This window comes from Mirounga leonina, unplaced genomic scaffold (genome assembly GCF_011800145.1).
Source record: "Mirounga leonina isolate KUSES-001 unplaced genomic scaffold, KU_Mleo_1.0 Mir_93, whole genome shotgun sequence".
NCBI lineage: Eukaryota > Metazoa > Chordata > Mammalia > Carnivora > Phocidae > Mirounga > Mirounga leonina.
In genome coordinates, this window is record NW_023270854.1 from 7,458,037 (window position 1) to 7,480,618 (window position 22,582).

The window sequence follows — 22,582 nt, forward strand, 5'->3', positions numbered from 1 at the left end:
GCGCCTGGGTGGCTCAGTTGGTTAAGCGACTGCCTTCGGCTCAGGTCATGATCCTGGAGTCCCGGGATCCAGTCCCGCATCGGGCTCCCTGCTCGGCGGGGAGTCTGCTTCTCCCTCTGACCCTCCTCCCTCTCATGCTCTCTGTCTCTCATTCTCTCTCTCGCAAATAAATTAAAAAAAAAAATCCAAAAAAAAAAGAAAAAAAGAATTCCTCATATCAGTGAGGTCATATGATGCATGTCTTTCTCTGATTGACTTATTTCGCTCAGCATAACACCCTCCAGTTCCATCCACGTCGTTGCAAATGGCAAGATTTCATTCCTTTTGATGGCTGCATAGTATTCCAGTGTGTGTGTGTGTGTGTGTGTGTGTGTGTGTGTGTGTGTACCACATCTTCTTTATCCATTCATCTGTCAATGGACATCTTGGCTCTTTCCACAGTTTGGCTATTGTGGACACTGCTGCTATAAACATCAGGGTGCACGTACCCTTTCGGATCCCTACTTTTGTATCTTTGGGGTAAATACCCAGTAGTGCAATTGCTGGGTCGTACGGTAGTTCTATTTTCAACTTTTTGAGGAACCTCCATACTGTTTTCCAGAGTGGCTGCACCAGCTTGCATTCCCACCAACAGTGTAGGAGGGTTCAGACTGGGTATTAAGTTATTGGTCATTTTCCTAGTATGATAATGGTATATCATGATTGTACAGGAGCATACCCTTTTTTGGAGATGCATGCTGAAATGGAACTAAAATGTCATAATGGGTGCAGTGTGGTTGTTCATCATACTGTTCTTTCAAATCTATGTTTTAAAATGTTAACAGTAGGGGCGCCTGGGTGGCTCAGATGGTTAAGCGTCTGCCTTCAGCTAAGGTCATGATCCCGGCGTCCTGGGATCGAGCCCCGCATCGGGCTCCCTGCTCAGCGGGGAGCCTGCTTCTCCCTCTCCCTCTGCCTCTCTCCCTGCTCATGCTCTCTCTCTCTCTCTGTATCTCTGTGTCTCAAATGAATAAATAAAATCTTTAAAAAAAATGTTAACAGTAGTTGAAAAATTAATAAAATAACATGGGAAGCGAATGAAAGCATTGGAAAAGGACTGTTATTGAACTCGGGATTTCAGGTTAAATAAAGTTTTTATGGTCTACTCCCATTTGAAAGTTCCATGTAAATTTTGTATGTTAGATACATCCAATTTTGTTTACCAAGGGAAAAGCAAAGACTAATTACTTCAAGTCGATATTAAGTGCCTGGTATTAAAAAATATAGCCCCCTTCATCGAATAATGAGCTTCAGGAAATTGTATTGGAAGGCAATGGAGTGAAGAAATGATTTATGTATGTGCAACGGGCAATGATAAAACAACGTGTAAGGGTGAGACCTATATTCTGAGGAATACAGTGTTAGTGTGAAAAAATGAGCAAACGGTTTTGGAAATGATTTTTTTAAGCAAAACAAATACAAAATCTATGCGTAAAAAACGCAAAATCTGAGCTCTCAGAGAAGAATTGGGAAGTGTCTCTGCCTGCTCTTGGTCTTCTTGGGCAACAGCGAATCAGTCCTGCCTCCACAGCTAGGCTCCTGGTTGCCTCCCCTTCCAATGAGATTATGTTAGAGAAACTACGGTCAGAGAAGTTGATCTTAAGTAAAAACAATTTCAGTAAGACAATTTTAATAAGACAGATTCTTCTTGCACTGGCAAAAAAAGACAATGTCATTAGGGGAACATATCAGTTATGTGGCATGTATTACATAAATCTGATTTTACTCTCACTTGAGTTTTAGAACCAAGTGCAATAAACGATAATCATAGCCCAGTCACCCATGATTTCATTACAGTTTGTCACCACTCAGAGAGTTTTGCATTTTCTATATTTTGGCTTGCCTTCAAATTGTTAAATCTTTTTTCTCTGTTGATGGGAAGAAAGTGGATATTATTTACATAAACCCATGACCTTTATTTTATTTTTAAAAAAATGATTTTATTTATTTATTTGAGAGAGAGAGAGAAAGAGAGAGAGAGAAAGCAAGTGAACATGAGTCGGAGGAGGGGCAGAGGAAGAGAAAGAGGAAGAGAATCTCAAGCAGACTACACATTGTGCTCGGAGCCCGATGCAGAGCTCTATCCCACAACCCTGAGATCATGACCCGAGCCGAAACCAGAAGGCTTAACCGACTTAACCGACTGAGCCATCCAGGCGCCCCATAAACCCATGACGTTTAAATGTGAGATTATCTCCCCAACTTGGAAATTGATGACCAATATGTCAAAATTAGGAGACAGATTGTTACATTCTAATTTTTACTCAGAACAAAACTTTCACATAATTCACTTGAGTCCCACAGAGCTACAGGCCAGAGCCAAATGAACAGAGAAGAGTGAAAACCCAGGAATGAGGGCCTGCTCTAGGTTCTCAATAGTGTTGGTGGTGAATTAGAAGGGAGGTGTGGGAAGTGTATCTAGGCTCAAAAGGACAGGCCCCAGCTAAGGGCTGTCCTGTGAGGGCCACATCTGAGGCCAGGATGTCAGAGTGAAGGGGGAGGTGATTAGGAGACAACATCAAAAAGCCACAGAGCAAGTGCATTTCACAAATGGATGCACGGAAACATCTTGAGATGATTCTTATGCACGTTGTTTATAGTCAAGATCTATCTGTAATTTTTTTAGTACCAAATGACTTCCCCCTTGCTCCCTAAAATCTATACCTCCTGAAACTCGGACATCTCAGTTCTAAGTGATGGCTGTCCATATTTTAGAGTTTCTTCGTTTTATGCTTGAAGCTGTCCTTAGGCCATAGACGGCATCGGTGCTTTGTCTCGAGGGGCCCACCGTGGGACAAGTACAGAAGAAAATAAAGAGGTTTATTCCATCCCCCCCCACCCCCGCCACCTCTTCTCCCCATTGGTTATTGCTAAATTGATAGGCGTACACACTCTACACTCTCTCTCCCAATTTCTGACGCAAAAGCAGAAACTACTCTGCCTCTGCCTTTTTGGGGTTTTTCTTTTTCCTCAAGGGAGACTTTGAAATTTATTTAACTAGATCCCAGCTGGACAAAATTACTGGTTAGGTAGAGAAGGAAGCATGTAATGTGATTACGCGTGCCCCACTACTTCCTCGAAATAGTTCTTGTACCAGATTTCCTTAAGGAGACGTCTTGCTGTATAATCCATAGAGCATCTTATAATTATATAGCCATTTGTTCCTTTTCCTGTTTCCAACTCCACTGATTAACTTATCTAACAGTGCCATTAAAACCCATATATCATTTTTCACCATTAATCAGTTATTCATGAGTTTTATTCATCTCTGAAGTATGTTCATCAGGAAAAGTAGCCTCAATTTGCATTTTAATTGACGAGTGTACAGTGGTATTTGATAATACAAATGGTGATCTCTGTTTAAGTAGAAGCTTATGGTTAGCAAGATTGAAATGATCTTTTACAGTTCTCTGATGTGATTTTCATAAATGCACTAAAGTAAACAGTAGCCATTGCTTGGATGTTAACTGATTTTACCAGCAGGCTTGCAACCAGGTTGCCAGATAAAATAAAGGAGGCACCATTACATTTGAATTTCAGGAAAACATGAAATAATAATTAAATACGCAAGAATATACACAATATTACAGACACATTTATACTAAAAATATTCATTTGTTTATCTGAAATTCAAATTTAATTGTGTGCTCTATGTTCTTGTTTGCTAAATCTGGCAACCCTGAATATATGCATATATACAACTACATACAAAGTGAAAACAACTACACAATTCTCTTTTTTTTTTTTTTTGTAAAGATTTTATTTATTTATTTGACAGAGACACAGCGAGAGAGGGAACACAAGCAGGGGGAGTGGGAGCGGGAGAAGCAGGCCTCCCGTGGAGCAGAGAGCCTGATGCGGGGCCTGATCCAAGGACCCTGGGATCATGACCTGAGCTGAATGCAGATGCTTAACGACTGAGCCACCCAGGAGTCCACACAATTCTCTATTGTTACAAAGCTTTCCTTCATTACCATGAGTATGGTTTTAAATATGTTTTTGATAACTGTGAAAGTGAGTATTCAAATTAGTTGAGTTTTGCCAAATTTCTTCATCTATAAAATATAAATAGCCTTGTCTCTATATAATCTTGAGTAACTGTAATAGTAGTCCTAGAGAACTGCTGATTTTTACCCTTGCTGTTGAGACCATCGGTTATGTCTTTCTGACTTCTCATTGTGTAAAACCATGGTGTATTTAACGGCCAGTATCAAGACTGTGCCTGAGATGCTTTGGCTGTGTTAGAAATCCGTGGTCTGGAACCCCTCGGTGTCTTTACTGAATAAACCTCTAGTCTCTGCCACAGATTAAGTGAGGAAACAAATGTTGAAAAAAAAAAAAAGCTGCAGAACAGTGATGTGCATAATAAGATTTGAGTTATCTAAAAACGAGTGTGCATACATTCTATTTTCACATACCTCCTACATGCTTCTATAGGCACACATGATATCTGGAAAGATTTACACTGGACTGTTGACAGTGCTTATCTCTAGGAAATGGTTTGTGGGGAAAAGGAAAGAAACGGGGGCTTATTTTTGATTCTTACGATTCTATACTTTTCTTGGCTTTATAATGATTTTCAGAAACAGCTCTCAAGGCGCTTTACATGTCCAGCTAGCCTTGGAACCACTCGCCATTATCTGATTTCTGTGTTCCACTCTCATCAGAATACTGGACCATTGGCTATGATACCAATTATAGCAAAGGTTGCATGGCCTGATGAAAAGAATTCTGTAGCAGTCTTCCTGTGTGACGTTATGGTAAGGCGGGTGCTGCAAAAAGGAAATGGTAAACTAGGAATTCATGTGGGTGTTTTTATTTTCATTGAATGCATTTTTGGGATAAAAATGTCTGAGTACTTGTTTTATAAAGTGCCATGGACATTTAATGGATATTGATCATCATGTCAGCAATCCACCTGTAATCCTAAGCAATGCAGATGATGCCTTACAGTTTTGAGTAACTGATTCTGTTTTAAATGTTTTCCCATACTGAAAAGATAGGTATGGAAAACCATTGATATAAATTGGGTTTTTTGGTATCTATATATCCCTATGTATATCATTATATTTGTAAAAATAAAACCCCTAAATACCCGACCACCTTTTTTTTTTTTTTTTTAAGATTTTATTTATTTGCGAGAGAGAGAATGAGAGACAGAGAGCATGAGAGGGAGGAGGGTCAGAGGGAGAAGCAGACTCCCTGCTGAGCAGGGAGCCCGATGCGGGACTCGATCCCGGGACTCCAGGATCATGACCTGAGCCAAAGGCAGTCGCTTAACCAACTGAGCCACCCAGGCGCCCATTACCTGACCATCTTAACACAATGACTATTTTTAAAAAAATATTTTTTTATGTTAGAGTTTTAAATCCATTCTCCATGTAAATAAAACTCCTTAAGTTTTTGTCTGAATTTTATGATTCCGAAACCTAGCCAATGATTTCACTTTTCTACAAACTGATTATTTTCTATAGATAAATTGCAATACATTTGAAAAGTATTTTTCCATTAAATAAAAAAAATAAAGTATTATGTTTCTGAGTGTCTGCTGTTACTGTTTCTACCCACTAAAAAAACATTCCATTGCTACTCAAAAAAGGTCACACTTTTTTCCCAAAACATTGTCAGAAATTCCTGTGATAGGTTTTTTTTTTTTTTTTTTTTTGTTAATTCTTTGCTAGGGTAAAAGGGAGTGAATATTATGCTGTAGACTTTGCCTTATGCACCACTGTAACTACATTTTGAGAAAATAATTTTGAGTAAACAAAGAAATAAAGCACCAAGTATTTTATTTGTAACCACAGTTAAATCAAGGTTAGATCTTTTGTTTCTGAATATGGGAAAGGTAAATAGGGCAGCCCCTCTTACAATTCTGAGCCAGAGCGCATTAAGTTTTCCTGTGTGCCCAAGTTAACAAACAATGTCATTTGTTGATACTCACTGTTAATTACTGGTCTTCACACAAACCCAGCAAGAGTATTATTTGGAATTCCATATTCCTTCAAGCCCAACCAATGTTTTGCCTTGCATTGCAATGCTCTACAAGTTTGTGTAAAGAAATATATCATTGTTAAAACAGAAAAAAAAAAAAAAAAAGGCTTTTAAAAAAGAATTACTTCAAAATTCTCAATAAGACTATTTTTTGTTTGTTTCTGGCTCTAATCTGAACATCAGAGTAAGTAACGCACGAATTTGTGAGTTTTCCATTGTTTGTGAATGAAGCGTACTCTAATGCTTTTGTTTTTATAAGCCTGTAACTTCACACGGACTGTGGGCTCTACCACACCCTAGCTAGTTTTTCTAACAAAGGCACACCTTTGGAAAGTATGCAGTGTGCACTGTCACCCTTCCCTTGTAATAAAATCTTACCACTGAGTAGTGATGCTTCTGTTGTGGACATAATTAATAAAGCTGTAATGAATAAAAAAATAATTTCTTGCGTATTCTAATGAAAGAGCAGTTGTTGAAAATGGCTCTAGATGTTCAAATAGGAATGGTACTGTGCCTTCATTCATTTATTGAACACACCCTTCAAAGAGATTTTTATCCCAGATTCCATTTTATTTCCTAGTAAGTTGGAGTTCTTTAAGATGGCCAAGTGGACTGGTTTACAAACTGAATCTACAGAGTTTTACTTTCTCTTTTCACACTTTGCTAACTGCCCTATCCAATTGCTCCTTTAACCCAGAGAGAGAAAGCAGGATGGACACTGTGCCCTTGGGGAGACGACCCCCGGATTCAGGCGGTTCCCAAGCCAGCACTACACCCTATAGCCTCTGCTTTGGGCAGGAAGCAGGGCCCTCCTTCCCCGCTACCATTTTATTATTATATTAAATCCTCCCAACACCCCCCCTACACACACATACAGCAGAAGAAGAAAGATAAAGATATCCCTAAAATATATTTCTCCATATTTGAGATATATCCATGGAATTCTACTGACTCCTGATGAATCTGCTGGGAGTTTCACCGGGATTTGCTTATTAACTAAACGGCTACCTCTTGTCATGAAGTCACGCTTTTTGATCATTGCAGATGTGTTTTACCTTTTTCTTTCACACTATTTCTTCCACTCACTTTTTATGGACAATGGGAATGGAAGATTCTGTGATTTGGTTTCCTCTGCCTACATTTCCTTTCCATTGCCACCTGACTTAAATGGGATTGTGGTTGAAAGGCATTAAGTGGTTTTGCCCATTACTTGCTGCTAGTGTGCTTTGGAGCTAGTATTTGACTCAGGGTTTTTTTTTAAAGATTGTATTTATTTATTTGACAGCGAGAGACATAGGGAGAGAGGGAACACAAGCAGGGGAAATGGGAGAGGGAGAAGCAGGCTTCCTGCTGAGCAGAGAGCCCAATGCAGGGCTCCATCCCAGGACCCTGGGATCATGACCTGAGCTGAAGGCAGACACTTAATGACTGAGCCACCCAGGTGCCCTGAGAATAAGTCTTAAAATGTACATGGGAATTTGTTGTCAGAGCACTCCAGGTACCCAAGGTACTAAGAGGCAGGGGACAGGCAGACTGAAGAAGGAAAAATCTATTCTACTTCTCCATATCTTTTTGGTGAAGGCTCTTGATATATGTCTGTCTACACTGGATTGAGGGGGAAAAAAATCACACCCATTAAAATTAGTTTGATGTCCTGTTAGAACTAAGACCAGGACAGGGTAATGATTTATTAAGTTAAGCTCTGAGCATTCTGGTATTCAACTCCAAAAAACAATCAATTAAGTAATCAATTGTTGGGGTGCCTGGGTGGCAAAGGCCATTAAGTTCCAAATTCTTGGTTTTGGCTCAGGTTGTCATTTTGTGGTCGTGATCTCAGGGTCATAGGATCGAGCCCCGCATCAGGCTCCATGCTCAGTGAAGAGTCTGCTTGAGATTCTCTCTTTCCCCCTGCCCCTCCTCCCTACTCTCTGAAATCTCTCTCTCTCTCAAGTAAATATTTTTTTTAAAAAAATTAACTAATGGATTGTTAGTTATATAAAGTGTCAGTGGTAATAGTGTTGTCTGATAGTAACAGAACACTCAGCTCAAAAGTTCAGGGGAAAGTTCCATAGCAAGCAGTCTGGAGGGAGGGTGTTCCCCTGGGTCATTAAGTCAGAGGCTTAAGACATCGTGGAGGGAAATGATTTCATCTTTCTGCTCTGTCTTCCTCACAGCTTTGGGCCACCTCCTGCCATTCCCCATGGTCACAAGGTGGCTGCCGCAGCTACAAACATCATGTGCTCGCACGAAAGTATCCAGAGGCTGGATGAGCACTGAAGAGCACATTCCTTCCGGCATCCTACTTTAGAATGAGTTCCCCATAGATCTCTCCTTTCCTGTCACTGGCTGGTGCTTGACCAGCCCCTGGTGGAGTGACCAGTGGAGGTTCAGCCTCCATCCCCACCCCAACCCAGGACTGAGGAGGGCTTATCTCCCGATGACTGAATGCAACCCAGGAAGGGTAGCAGGGACGCAGATGGGGAAAGGCACCTCCCACAACATTTGTCACCATGGTTTATGCAATTCTTCCATTTGGTAAAAAGAAAAAAAATATATATTTTTTTTAAACAGAGACTAGTCAGCATTGATATTCATTAAAATTTAGATGGGATACTTCTCAGCTAGGTACTTTGGCAGGTAAGTCCCAGAACAGAAAAAAATAAGGACAGGCCATTAAAATCCACAGTGATTAAAGTCTTATTAGACAGCTTCCATACACCTGAAGCTCCACATAATGAACTTATTTTATTTTTACCACGTGTTACCGAATTTAGCTCGCTTCAGGAAAAAGGTGAACACTTTCCAAGTGAAAGATGTCTTTTTCTGCAGTAAAAAAAACACCCTCGCACAATAAGATCCCCTGCCCAAACTGAGACATACTTCCAAGTGGAAAATGTAGTTCCATGGAACGAGTACTGTTACTGAAACTTTGAGAAGATCATTGTCCTTCTTCAAATACTCAATAGCCATTGAATTCAATATTGTTTTGGGAGCCAACTCTTCAATTAAAAATAATACTCGTTCACGACCTTATTACCCTGTGTGAAGAAATGTGAATAAGCTGTGAAAAGCTGATCTGCAAACAGCCACAGAATTATAGTGGCTGAGACGGGGAAATCCAGGGGTTTCGGCTCTTTCATGTAAGTGACAACGAGTCCAGGGGAGAGGAGATCACAGAGGAACCTGAGCCATAGCCTACACATACTTATGCAGCCTTATGTATTTTTTTCTTCACTGTTTTCTCTGACTTTTTTAAACCCAAAAGCATAATAATTGTGGAGAAAGTAATAAATTAATCACATCATTAAAAACAATGCCATTTCTCATAAGCCTATTTTTGTAGGATTTTTGTGAAATTTTAAAACTTCCGAGGTAGTTACCATTTGCCTGAATTTGGCAAATGGAGAGTGAACTGATCTAAAGGATCTTCAGTTCAGACAGATACATGGTATCTTCCTTTTCTTCTCTGTAATCAATTCTCAAAATTGGAAAGCAGTGTATTGCACAAGTCAATTACCAACAGAACAATCTTGACTTATTCTCTAAAGGCTAGTCTATTTTAAACACATTTTTTTCCTCTCTGGAAGACATATTGGTAAATAATAATGCAGTGTATTTACTTATTTATCTTTTCTCATGCATCAGCATTTTTGATTTCCATAATACTGAAAAGTAAGGAATATTCATATCTTTTCCACTCTACAGATGGATATGAAGTCCAGAGATGTCAAGTGTCTCAGCCCCAAGAAGGCAGAGCTAGATCTTGAATTCAGATCTCTTGGACTTCAGGAATCTGTTCTTTTTTGAATAACTGAATGTGCTTTTGACCAGAAGGAATGTTGACAGAGATAGCAAAAGTGAGTACCTGGGTTCCTTTCCTAAATCTGTAAATGACTGCCAGGGAAGAGAACTTTTGGAACTCTCCTAGCTACTTTGATAGGTAGATTCTCACCCTTACTTTCTCTGATAAAGGCATAAAAACTGCCTTAGAGTCTTGAAAAATATCATGGTGGTGGGGGAGGGGCTTATCCTTAGATTACTTAATGTCAAGGAAGCTCTAGCTCCTAGTGTTACCAGATACTGGCAGATTTTGATTCCTTTTCCATCGTGGCAATTGATTTTCATCTCAGACCTAGTATTTACTTTAATTAGAAGAATAATGATAAGCATACTACCTGATGGGATGGAATTAGAATGTTCTCCAAAGTGAAGAGATTGAGTCATCTCAATATTACGTTATTTATGAAAAGTGCTAAATAAGTGAAAATAATAAAGTGAACACACTTGTTTTCTTTTTTTGATATGCTGTGGAAAGATGAGCAGTATCCATGGACCAATGTGTTGGAACCACCCAAAGGGTGAGGAGTGTGTCATCTGGTTTCTGGTCCACTAACTCTACAACCTTAAGGAGATGCTTCTGGCTGGATTTCAGGTATTCCTTGTAAACCAGAGAAAGCATTGGATTAGATAAGTTAGAAAGATCTTTTAATTCTACAATTTTAGGCTCTTAAATCGTCTTGGGTGTCTACAGCAGTCTGTACGGAGTCTTGTTATGCTTTTTGCTACCTTCCCTACAGCCTCCAGCAGTTGTTCAGCATTTTCCAGCCCACCCCTGATTAGAAGAGATATGCTGATCTAATTGAGTGTTCGCATCTTAGAGTTCCAGCAGAAAAAAATGAGCAAATGACCAGAAGAGATGGAGAGCAACAGTGCAGTAGAGACGGTGCTTCTCTCTCTAGGCTTGGTCGCCATGCTAAACTGAGAGTGAATCCCAAATATCTTCCCTTGTCCTTGTGACAAACTTTCATTCATTCACCTATTTGTTCCTTTATTTATCCATTCAATACATTCTACTATGTGTCCGGTACAGTGGTTGACATTGGAGATACATCAAAAGCTTATCTAGTTTCTAGACCTTCTGGATGTGTGAATGAACTCGTGAGCTAATAATAACCAGCACCTCGAAATATCAGCTGAAACCTTAGCAGAGGTTAAGTTGACAACTAAAGAGGGGATCGGGCATAGGAGGGTTAGCTTTGAAATTTAAGCAGCACAGAAGGAACATCTACGGAAAGATCTCCAGCGTGCGGCTGGATTGCATACTGTTAGGGCATTTCAGGTACAGGGGCTCCTGCTGCTGGAGATGCCAGATATAAGCCATGAGTTATTTTGGTCTTAGGTTCTCAGCATTAGGCTCAACATCAGGCTTTGAACCAAGAGATTCTCTAGCTCCTGGAGTTTCCAGATTTTTAAGGTTTTAACTTTGTGTAATGGCCCCTTGAAACTGTGGGAAAATAATTGTTTTAAGAAAATCCAGCTCTTAGGTGCTCCTGTGGGAAGAATGACACTGTGTCATTTACTGGTTGTGTGATCCTAGACAAATGTCATTAGCTTTTTAACTCATTTTCCTCATGTGTGAACAACCTCCTCATAAAATCGTGGAGATTAATTAGAGATTAAATTGTGGACCTGGCACATAGAGTCACTTTAAGTCACAGTTATTAGTAAAAACAAGCATTTTCAAAATGGAGAGTCCTTCTGTGAATTTAATAATCATTCCATAAGCATCTTGAAATCCTAGTGCCTCACTCCTGAACTGAATGTGTTTTATCTACTCGCTGTGCTGTTATGGTTTAGCAACCTGCATATTAATCAGTCATCTAAAAATTGCAAGAAATTTCTGATTGTATAGGAAGTACAGTCTTTAAGGTATGCAAAATAAACCTTTCCCCCTGTTGGCACAATCACTGTGTATGTTTATGTCTTTAAAACTTAATTAGCAATAACAAGTTCTTAAAACTTCCTACAGCAACCCAATAACCAAAAACTAATTAAAACGAATAGATACAAACAGAAGAAAAGTCTTTTCTTTCTTTCTGTGCCCGTTCTATCATCAAGTCGATTATTTGTTGACTGTGATCTGGTGAATTTGATCAAGGATACAATCTGACCAAGAAATTCTTGTTTGGCTTTTCTTATCTGGAAAAGTGCTTTAACCTTTCCTATAACCCTGTGTGTATTCTATAAACAGTGGTTGAACATGTTATTTAAATAGATAACATATCATAGGCACTTGCTCACTAAGGTGAGATGGCAGAGACTAAACCAGATGTTACCATTGTGACAAAACTTGTAAATATTACATCTCAATCCCAAATCAGTACTTTCTCAGGCCAGTAACTGTTCCAAGATTGCATGAAAAAAGATGAATACCCATGATGGATAGAGCTAAAATTCTAGAATTACTGAATCCAAATTCCACCGGGGCAGGGGCAATAACTAGTTTTTATATTTCTTGAAAAAGAATGTTTTGAATGAATGGAGAAATATATAATATAAAATGGTTAATATCTGGACGTATATCTTTCAAAAATATTTTGATAAATGAAACTACTTGTGTCATTGTTAAAACTACATTCTTCACAAAAACAGTATCTTTTGCTATAGTAAACAATTCTTGCATATTCTTCTATTACTGTAGGGGTTTTAAAATTATTTTATTTATTTATTTATTTTTAAAGGTTTTATTTATTTATCTGACAGAGAGAGAGAGAGAGAGAGCACAAGCAGGGGGAGCGGCAGGCAGAGGGAGAGGGAGAAGCAGGCTCCCCGCGGAGCAGGGAGCCCGATGCGGGGCTCTATCCCAGGACCCCAGGATCATGACCTGAGCCCAAAGGCAGACGCTTAAGGACTGAGCCACCCAGGGGCCACTAAAATTATTATTTTAGATAACAGATATATAAAATTGAAGAATATCATCATTAATAATATTACTTTGAAAACATTTTCTAGTAAGTAGAGTATGCCCCTAACACTACTTTGTGACCAATTTGAATGTTTAGTTTTACTTTGCTTTCAATAATATGATGCAAACCCACTTAAAATTAAAATGGGGAAGGTGTGACCTCAATGAGTACTGGGTTTTTTCCCAACTCTATGGTCTCATTTACATAGTGTGATGTGTGCTTTTCTATGCCCCTGCTGTGTATAACAAGTCATACAGAATATATTGGGATTCATTAACATTGCATATTTCTGATTAATTATTAAAACTTCAATATAGTTTTGAATTTCTACTGATATTCAAAAACTATTCAAGATATACATTTGTGGTTAATGGATATTGGTATAATTCCCTTGATAGTTAAACTGAGTTTTGCTCTTCGGAAATAACTACACATAACCAGTATTATAATATACCTTGAATGGAGCTAATTTTTGCTTTTTTTTTTTTTTAAATTCTTCCAATTTTTTTAGTTGAAGGATAGTTGACTTACAATATTATATTTGTTTCCAGTTATAACATAGTGACTCAACATTTATATACATTACAAAATGATCACCATGATAGATCTAGTTACCATCTCTTTTAGGGTTCCTGGACTCAATTCTAACTTTGTGGGAATGTTCCCCCCACACACATAATACCAAACAATTCTTGGACACCAGCAGTATGTCCATGAATTCAACTCAACTCTGACACTTCTACCTGGAGATAGCATCAGATTCAATCCTACAAGACTGCCCCCTCCCCCCACCCCCACTTTAGATGCCAGTCTCAAACCTCAGGCTGTTACCTATGCTTCTGACCAATAAGCTTCAGATTTGAGGTTCCAACAACCTTCTCTTAGGTTCTTGTCATTTGCTAGAGAAGCTCACAGGACTCAGGGAAACACTTATGTTTTCCAGTTTCTTAAAGGATATGATAAAATACACGAATCAACAGTCCGATGAAGAGATACACAGGGCAAGGTATGGGGAATGGGTGCGAAGCTGCCCTGCCCTCTCCAATTGTGCCACTCTCCCCATACCTACACATGTTCACCAGCCTGGAAGCTCTCCACATCTAGTTGTCTTGGGTCTTTACAGAGGCTTCATTGCAGAATCATGATTGTTATTAGCCATTGGCTGATTCAATCTCCAGCCCGTCCCCACCCTGGAGGTCAGGGGATGAGACTGGAAGTTCCAACCCTCTAATCTCAGGGTTGGTCCTCCTGGCAACTAGCCTCCACACTTGGGTAGGGTCCAAAAGTTGCCTTCATTAATAATAAGATACCCATTTCACCTTTATGCTCTGGGGCATTTTCAGTAACTATGAATGAAGATCAAATATATCTGAGAAATATATTTTGGTCATCTGACTAAATATATATTTCTTTTTTTTTTTTAAGATTTTACTTATTATTTTAGAGAAAGAGAGAGCATAAGCAGGGAGAGGAGCAGAGGGAGAGGGACAAGCAGACTCCATGCTGAACGTGGAGCCTGTTGCATTGCCGGGCTCAGTCTCACAACCCCGAGATCATGATCTGAGCTGAAATCAAGGGTCGGACGCTTAACTGACTGAGTCACCCAGGTGCCCCAATATAACATCATCTGTTACCATATGAAATTATTGCAATATTATTGACTATATTCCCTATGTTGTACTTTTCATCCCCATGACTTATTTATTTTATAACTAGATGTTTGTATTTTCACGTATTTCACCTATCACCCCACCCTCTCCTCTCTGACAACTACCAGTTTGTACTCTGTATCTTTGAGTCTATTTCTGTTTTGTTTTGTTTGTTCATTCGTCTTGCTTTTTAGATTCCAGACATAAGTGAAATCAGATGGTATTTGTCTTTTTCTGACCTATTTCACTTAGCATAATACCTCTAGGTAAATGGAGCTTATTTTGAATCATTGTTTAAGTATTTCAGTAGAAAGAATTTTTTGGCCACATTTATACCCAATGGGATACAGATAAAAATTCACATGGCAATTGAGAGTGACCCTTTATAGAATTGTAGAAAATGGGGACAGTTACTAGAGTTTTAACACTTTGAAATATCTTTTTTTTTTTTAAAGATTTTTATTTATTTATTTGAGAGAGAGAATGAGATAGAGCATGAGAGGGGGGAGGGTCAGAGGGAGAAGCAGACTCCCTGCCGAGCAGGAAGCCCGATGCGGGACTCGATCCTGGGACTCCAGGATCACGACCTGAGCCGAAGGCAGTCACTTAACCAACTGAGCCACCCAGGCGCCCAACACTTTGAAATATCTTATCATTATATCCTAGCAGGAACTACCGAATAGACCTTTCTGAAAGTCTGAAAGAAACATGGGTCATAAATTAAATACTCAGGAGGATAAAGTATTGACTATTAACTGATAATTTAGGATAGGTTCCCCATTCAAAGAGGAAATGTACGTTACTCCTTTTGGGATCGATTCTAAGGCTTCACCTGGAATAGAACACCAGTTTGTCACATGTAGAAATAAAAATTGGCCCTTGTGTCTTCAGCTCATACGTAGCTCTGATGTCAGTAAGGAATTGCCCCCGTTTTTCAGTAATAATGACACATATCAAATTATCTAGCTACATTGGACAGGGTTGTTGTGCCAGTTACCAAGTCATTGGCCCTTTGCTCCAAACCACCCTCTCTGCTAGGCTTTGTGACGGGGGGCTCGTCTCTGCAAGCCACATATCTGTTTTGCCAACTGGTTCCCTGTGGGTTCTGCTTGAGGGAGGATGCAGGGCTAGGGAGGAGAGCTTCTCCTTCCTGGGGACTTCATAGACAGGAAGCTGTGAGCAACCCCCAAGCAATATTTCCTCACTCCAGCAACCGCAGCTGATTCCTGGGACAGAAGGTAAATCCACTTTGCAGGTTTTCTAACCCTTGAAGAACTAAAATCAAAGTACCACCTTGGGGTGCCTGGCTGGCTCAGTCAATAGAGCATATGACTCTTGATCTCTGGGTCATGATTTCAAGCCCCATGTTGGGTATAGAGCCTACTTAAAAAAAAAAAAAAGTACCACCTTAAGAGACACCAGCATCAGTGGCTCACAAAAGTTGGGGTTCCAGTGCCATGGAGCACCCCCTTCTCAGAGGTCTGGGATTCAATTCTGTGGGACTCTTTCTCCAAGCTTCTCTTTAGTCCCACGAAAAGGAAGGGACCATCTGCTTCCCAAAGTCTTGTTACCTCCATGGTGGTTTAATGTTCCCTGTTTTACCTTTTCAGAGCTCCAAAGCATAGTTAATAATTCTTTATATCTAGTTATTGATCCTTTATGTTAAATTGTCTATATTAAAATAACTTGTCGGGGCGCCTGGGTGGCTCAGTTGGTTAAGTGACTGCCTTCGGCTCAGGTCATGATCCTGGAGTCCCGGGATCGAGTCCCCCAGCAGGCTCCCTGCTCAGCGGGGGGTCTGCTTCTCCCTCTGACCCTCCCCCCTCTCATGTGCTCTCTCTCATTCTCTCTCTCAAATAAATAAATAAAATCTTTAAAAAAAATATAACTTGTCATTTCTGTCTCTTGACTGATACAGTTGTATCAGGAGACAAGGGATGAAAACAACCCAAATCTAACAATCAGTCAACAAATGGGGCTAGTACTTTACAAAGATTCATATTTGCTTGGAAGGTCAAATGGCTAAAATTTGTAGTATTTTATGAAGAGAGAGGAATATGAAAGTACCCTAAAAATTGACTAAATCCAGTAATTTTTCTCGATCCTTATAATGTGCGTTTGCTATTTTATTTATGAAATATTTAATTCTGTAACAGAAGACAAGAGAGACAAATGGGGTATTAGTTAGGGTTTTCCAGAGAAAGAGCCAATAGGGATTGGCTCATGCAGTTATGGAGGCCAAGAAGTCCTGCGAACTGCTATCTGCAAGCTGGAGAACCGGGAAAGTCACCGATGTAATTCAGTCTGAACCCAAAGGTCTGAGAATGAGGGGTGGAAGTCCCAGTCTGAGTCTGAAAGACCCAGAATCAGGAGCACAGGTATTGATGTCTGGAGGCAGAAGAAGATGGATGTCCTAGCTAACCAGAGACAGCAAATCCACCCTTCCTCCACCTTTTCTATGCCATTTCATTTCTATTCTGGCCCTCAAGGAATTGGATGATGTCACCTCACTGATGATGGTGGATCTTTTTTTACTGAGTCTACTGATTCAAATGCTAATATTTTCTAGAGACAGCCTTGCAGACACATCCAGGTATAATGTTTTACCAGCTATCAGGGCATCCTTTAGCCCAGTTATGTTGACACATAAAATTAACCATCACAGACAGGATGGATGAAACCTGTAAGTGTTAAGCGAAGTTAATACATAAGCTAATAGCTTATGAGTGGTAGGTAAAACTCATAAGATGCGTTAAAGATAGAAAATGAGTAAAGAAGTAGCTTGAACAACATGAGCAGAATTCACAAAATATGTTAAATATAGATGATACATTAGTAACATTCAAGACATATTACATATATGATAAATAGGATGAAACAAGCAAAAGTGTTTCTTTACGGAAAGAAAATATGAGACAGCCAAGTCATAAGGTACAGATCCTGTCACTTCTAGGTTGACAGCTAATCATCCCTAGGTTGGCTACTCATTTGGACCCATCCTGGCCCCATGGCGCTCGGGTTAAGAAATGCAGACAAAACCATGGTTGTTCAGCAGGCTAGTTGGCAAGCTACAGCTGACGTCAGAAGTACTCGCTCCTGTGTTTTCCAAAGGAGGTAGTGCATATTATTGATCCCAGGCATTTCTGGCTTAACCTCTCAACCTCAACTCTGGTACATGTGACAGAATGAGGGGGGTGGTGGGGAGAGGGACGAAGGAAAAGACGGGGGGAGGGGGAGGAGGAAAGGGGGGGAGAGAGAGAGAGAGAGGGAGAGAGAGAGAGAAGGGAATCCAAAGATTCAAGATTCAGGGAGGATCATCTTTCACCTCACTTGGACTCTATGCTATGTTGAACTATTCTATAGCCCCCGACAGAGTGTCTCACTGTGGGTTTTGAATTAATTATTTTTTAAGATTTTATTTATTTATTTGACACAGAGAGAGAGACAACTAGAGAGGGAACACAAGCAGGGGGAGTGGGAGATAGAGAAGCAGGCTCCTGGCTGAGCAGGGAGCCTGATGCAGGGCTCGATCCCAGGACCCTGGGATCATGACCTGAGCCAAAGGCAGATGCTTAACAACTGAACCACCCCGGCGCCCTGGGTTTTGAATTAATTAATAAACCATCTGATTCAACATCTTAATTGAGCCTCTCTGTTCAGTGAACTTTAGGATCAACCTTGTCCATTCCTGTGGAAAGGGCAGTTGGAATTTCGTGAGGGACTACATTGCATCTATAGATCAATTCGGCAGTATTGCCATCTTAATGATACTGAGTCTTCCAATGCATGACACAGGATGTCTTCCCATTTATTAGGTCTTAAAAAATATTTTTTCAATTGCATTTTGTAATTTTCAGTGTACAAGTCTTACATTTATTTTATTAAATTGATTCCTCAGTATTTTTTGATGCTATTATAAATAATAATTAATGGAATGTTGTACATCTATTAAAATACAATTTAGAAAGTATGGTATGTATAATAATAGAAATTATTGTTGTAAGTATGGTATAATAGCATTGGAAGATGATTTTTATTTAAGGAAAAAAATAAGAACACCAAATCATTTGCATTATAAAACTGTGACTATGTGCCCCAAATAAGCAAGGAAACCTGTATGTAGAAATCCTAAAGTAAAAGTAAAATGTAATTTTTCTCTTTTTCTACCTTTTTGTAATTTCAAACATGTCTTTAATGACAAAGATTACTTTTATCATGAAAACTGAATATATAATTTTAAAAAATCCAATAACCTTGAATTATTTGGGTGGTTAAAATAGCCAGACTGGACTATTTATGATACATCCTCTTTGAGAGCTAATTACATGTTTATTCTTACAGTGCTAAAAATAAAACTGCTGCATTTGATGTCAAATTAACACAAGTTAATCGCAGATTTTTTGCAATTTCTCATGCTAAGCAACTTGTGTAACATTCATTTATATGACGTTTAGATGTTAATCATATCTATATTCTACTTATCAGTTTTTTGTTTAAGTGATTTTTTCAAAGATTTTATTCATTTATTTGGGAGACTGAGAGAGAGAGAGAGAGCGAGCATGAGTTGGGCGGGGAAGGGCAGAGGGAGAAGCAGACTCCCTGCTGAGCAGGCAGTCAGACATGGGGCTCCATCCCAGAGCCCTGGGATCAGGATCTAGATGCTCAACTGACTGAGCCACCCAGGTGCCCCTCTACTTATCAGTTTTTTTTCCATATAGATTTTAATTTCGTTTTAATTCCCCATTGCAATTTATTCATGCTATACGTTATTATAGCTAGTCCTTAGATAGCTCAATAGTCAGTATACGATTAAAAAAATTGTAATTGCCCAAAACTGTATGTTTGACAGCATAGCAAAACAATTTTTATTTCTCACTGTGTAATCATTCAAATTCTGGCTGCAGCATCCGGGTGATTGTCAGGACAGTCTAATTCTTGTGCCTCAGACTTTCTGAGGTTCATTTCATGGATATAAGAAAAAACAAACCAGCATCTCTTATATTTGCTGTCCACATTGGCTGAAAGAGGCAGATTTACAGTCGCATATAGGAAAAGGAGCTATTGCTGGACTCTTCCACATTTGTAAAACATGTCTCTCCCCATCACTGAGTGGATCCTCTGAGCTGATACTGTAGAGAGTCAAGGATACGGGAGGCTGGCTGAGCTGCTACCCTCCTTCTTCCATGAGAGCCATTTCTCCCTAGGTACGTGGAATAGGTTCCGCTGCTGACTACCGCTGAAAGACTATGCCCCACAATTTAATTAGTTGGTAATTCTAATCTACTAATTTCACTAACACTTCTTTTGAGCACTGTGTCACCTGGCACAACATTTTTGAGACTTAATAGAAGAGCACACAGTTTCCGGGCAGCGTGCCTCCATTTACTGCACCGTTACAGCACCTTCATTATTTGATTTAACTATTCTATTCTCTGGTATTGGGAGGTTTTCAGCCAAACCTATTGATGTGTGCTCATTAAGACCAGTTGTCTACAAAGCACCTGCTTCCCTGAGAAAGGATCTTATTACTCACACATAACTAGTTCCCGCCAAGAAGAGGGCTTACATTTCTTTGGCTGGCTCCATGCTTTACCAGACTGCCTGTTTGGTCTTTGTAGTCATTGTGCTAAGCCCAAATTTCTTCCTTCTCCTTTTGTTCTGGGCAGATCCTGCTGCGAATCACTCTTCATCCTCCCTGGGGAAGCTGGACCGTGCTGTGCCCAGCCCTGCAGCTAGATCCTTCTGTGATATGAGTACAATGGTTCTAGTTCCTGTCACCTTCTCGGGGGAGTCATTTAAACCCAAGGACATCCAAAAAGTTACAGTCAGCACCTGCCCCCCAGGCCCCCCCCTGGGCTTTCAGCAGATACCGTACCCTTCCTCTGCTTCTATTCTGGTCGCCCTTGTCCCTCCCTCGGCAAAGGACTCCCAGTGGAATCAGTAAAGGCAGGACCAGCAGAAGCAACTGTGCTATACAGTTCAGAGGACAGCGAGTTCCAAGCAGCCCTCCCTTAGAAATGGAAACCCTGTCAAGGGGGAAGTCGCCTGAAACTCAAAATCCGCTGTGAAAAGGAGAAGCAGGACCTACCGTAACTATCTCTGGGACCTGTCAGTTTCCTCATCCGAGAAAGGTGAGCGTGGACTGGATCCATCTCTTTAGTTTCTGTGGGTTGAGAGAACGCTTTGGGATCCAATGAAAGCCACGGACTTTCTCCTTAGAATAGTACACCTGTGAGAATTAAAAAAAAAAAATTATGAGAAAGCTCAGGATGGACTGGCACCCTGGAGACCCATGGCCACTGGGTTAAAATAAAACACAAAGAAGCCAACAAATGAAACCACGAACACGATCTCTAAATTCATTTCGAAATCTTATATTCTGCAATTCCAACCTCCCCATCCGGGTTCCTGGCATGACTTGGATGTCCTCTGCCCTGATCTGGCCATTTCTTCTCACTTTTCAAACTTATCTCTCTTTTTTTAGATTTATGTTTTAAATTATGGCAAAATATGCATTAAATAAAGTTTACCAAGTTAATGATTTTTAAGTGTACAGCTCGGTGGCATAAAGCACAGTCACACTGTTGTCCAATCATCACACTACCCAGCTCCAGAACTTTCCATTTTCCCAAATTGAAACTCCTGGTAACCCATTTCATGGTATCAATTAAATTCTAATGGATATTTGGATCATTGATTAATAAATTAATTTCTTCCAAAAAATTACACCATGACACAACATTGAAACCCAAAGGCAAAAATTTCTTAGAAGATGATTCTAGGACAGCCAGTATAATGAAAAACAGGATGAACTGCTAAATCTGCCAAGTGTTAATAGAAATCTCCCAGCAAGTTTTAAGATACTCGGGAATAAATGACAGTGAAGGCACTTAAAGCCAAAAAATTTGGAGACAAATCTTTAGATGGTCTTACAATCTTCCGCTTTAGCAGAACATAATGTGAGATTCTATCTTTGGATACATTTATCAGAAAGCAAGTGAGAAGGAAAGCATTCCCTGTCTTTTGAGATAAAACATGTACTAGAACTGCTGCTCGGACTCTGAAATGGAAGGTACATGTTGAGGTCCTACACATCTGGATTGCCCGTTGATAGCTTGACCTTTAGTGAGAGAGAAATAAATTTCCATCTTTCTTAAGCCACAGATGGTTTGGACCCCATTAAAGTAGCTGAGCCAGTATCCTAACCAATAGAGAGCTACTTTACACCACATGAAAGATAAAGTTCTCCGTGAACTAGGAGCCCAAATGGAAAAGGTTAAGCCGTAGCGCTAACAAAAGAAGGAAAGGAAAATGTCTCTGGAACTTGAGGGAGAGAAAGGGCTTTAAGATTTTTATTTATTTATTTGGGTGGGGGCAGAGGGAGAGGGAGAGAGAAAGAATCTCAAGCAGACTCCTTGCTAAGTGCAGAGCCCAACGCAGGGCTCGATCTCATGACCCTGAGATCATGACCTGAGCTGAAACCAAGAGTCGGATGCTTAACTGACTGAGCCACCCAGGCGCCCCGAGAGAAAAGGATTTAAATAAAATACTGAAAAATACGATCCGTGAAAGAAAAAAATGAGAGATTTGACTTAACAAAAATTAAGTAAGGATTTCTGCTGAATAAAGGACACCATAGAAAAAGTGACAGATTAGGAGGTAAGGAGAAACTTTTCATATGGAGAAGTAGAACATGGGTCAGGATCTAGAATATACAAGGAACTCTAGTGAGTCAACCAGAAAAAAGGGAACTTCATTTTCTGTATGCTGCTGTAATGACCACAGACCTGATGGCCTGAAACAACAAAAATTTGTTATTTTACAGTTTTGCAGGTCCGAAGTCTGACAAGGGTCTCCCTGGACTAAAATCAAGGTGTCTGCAGGGTTGTGTCTTCTCTGCAGATTCTAGAGGAAAACCCGTTTCTTGCCTTTTCTGGCTTCTGGAGCTGGCAGCATTGCTCCGCCCCTTCCTCTGTCTTCAAAGCCAGTCACAGCAAGTTACTGTCACATGCCTCACTGTGACCTCCTTCTCTGTCTTTTTTTTTACCTTGTGATTACACTGAGCTCACTCAGAAAATCTAGGATACTCTCGCTATTTTATTATTTTTTAACGATTTCACTTATTTATTTATTTAACAGAGAGAGAGAGAGAGAGAG

General features: G+C 39.9%; 1 long non-coding RNA gene across 2 annotated transcripts in view; it reads right to left on the minus strand.

Annotated features, from left to right (window-relative positions):
* The window catches only part of LOC118004650, a 41,130-nt gene that overhangs the window by 11,678 nt on the left and 6,870 nt on the right, over positions 1–22,582 (minus strand). The window contains exons 2-3 of one of the 2 annotated variants that reach the window (XR_004677654.1): positions 20,514–20,654; positions 18,684–19,554 (exon numbers count right to left, since the gene is read on the minus strand). This is a non-coding gene — a long non-coding RNA (uncharacterized LOC118004650). Of the gene's footprint in view, positions 1–18,683; positions 19,555–20,513; positions 20,655–22,582 lie in introns of those variants that run through there. The other variant, XR_004677655.1, reaches the window with a different exon arrangement.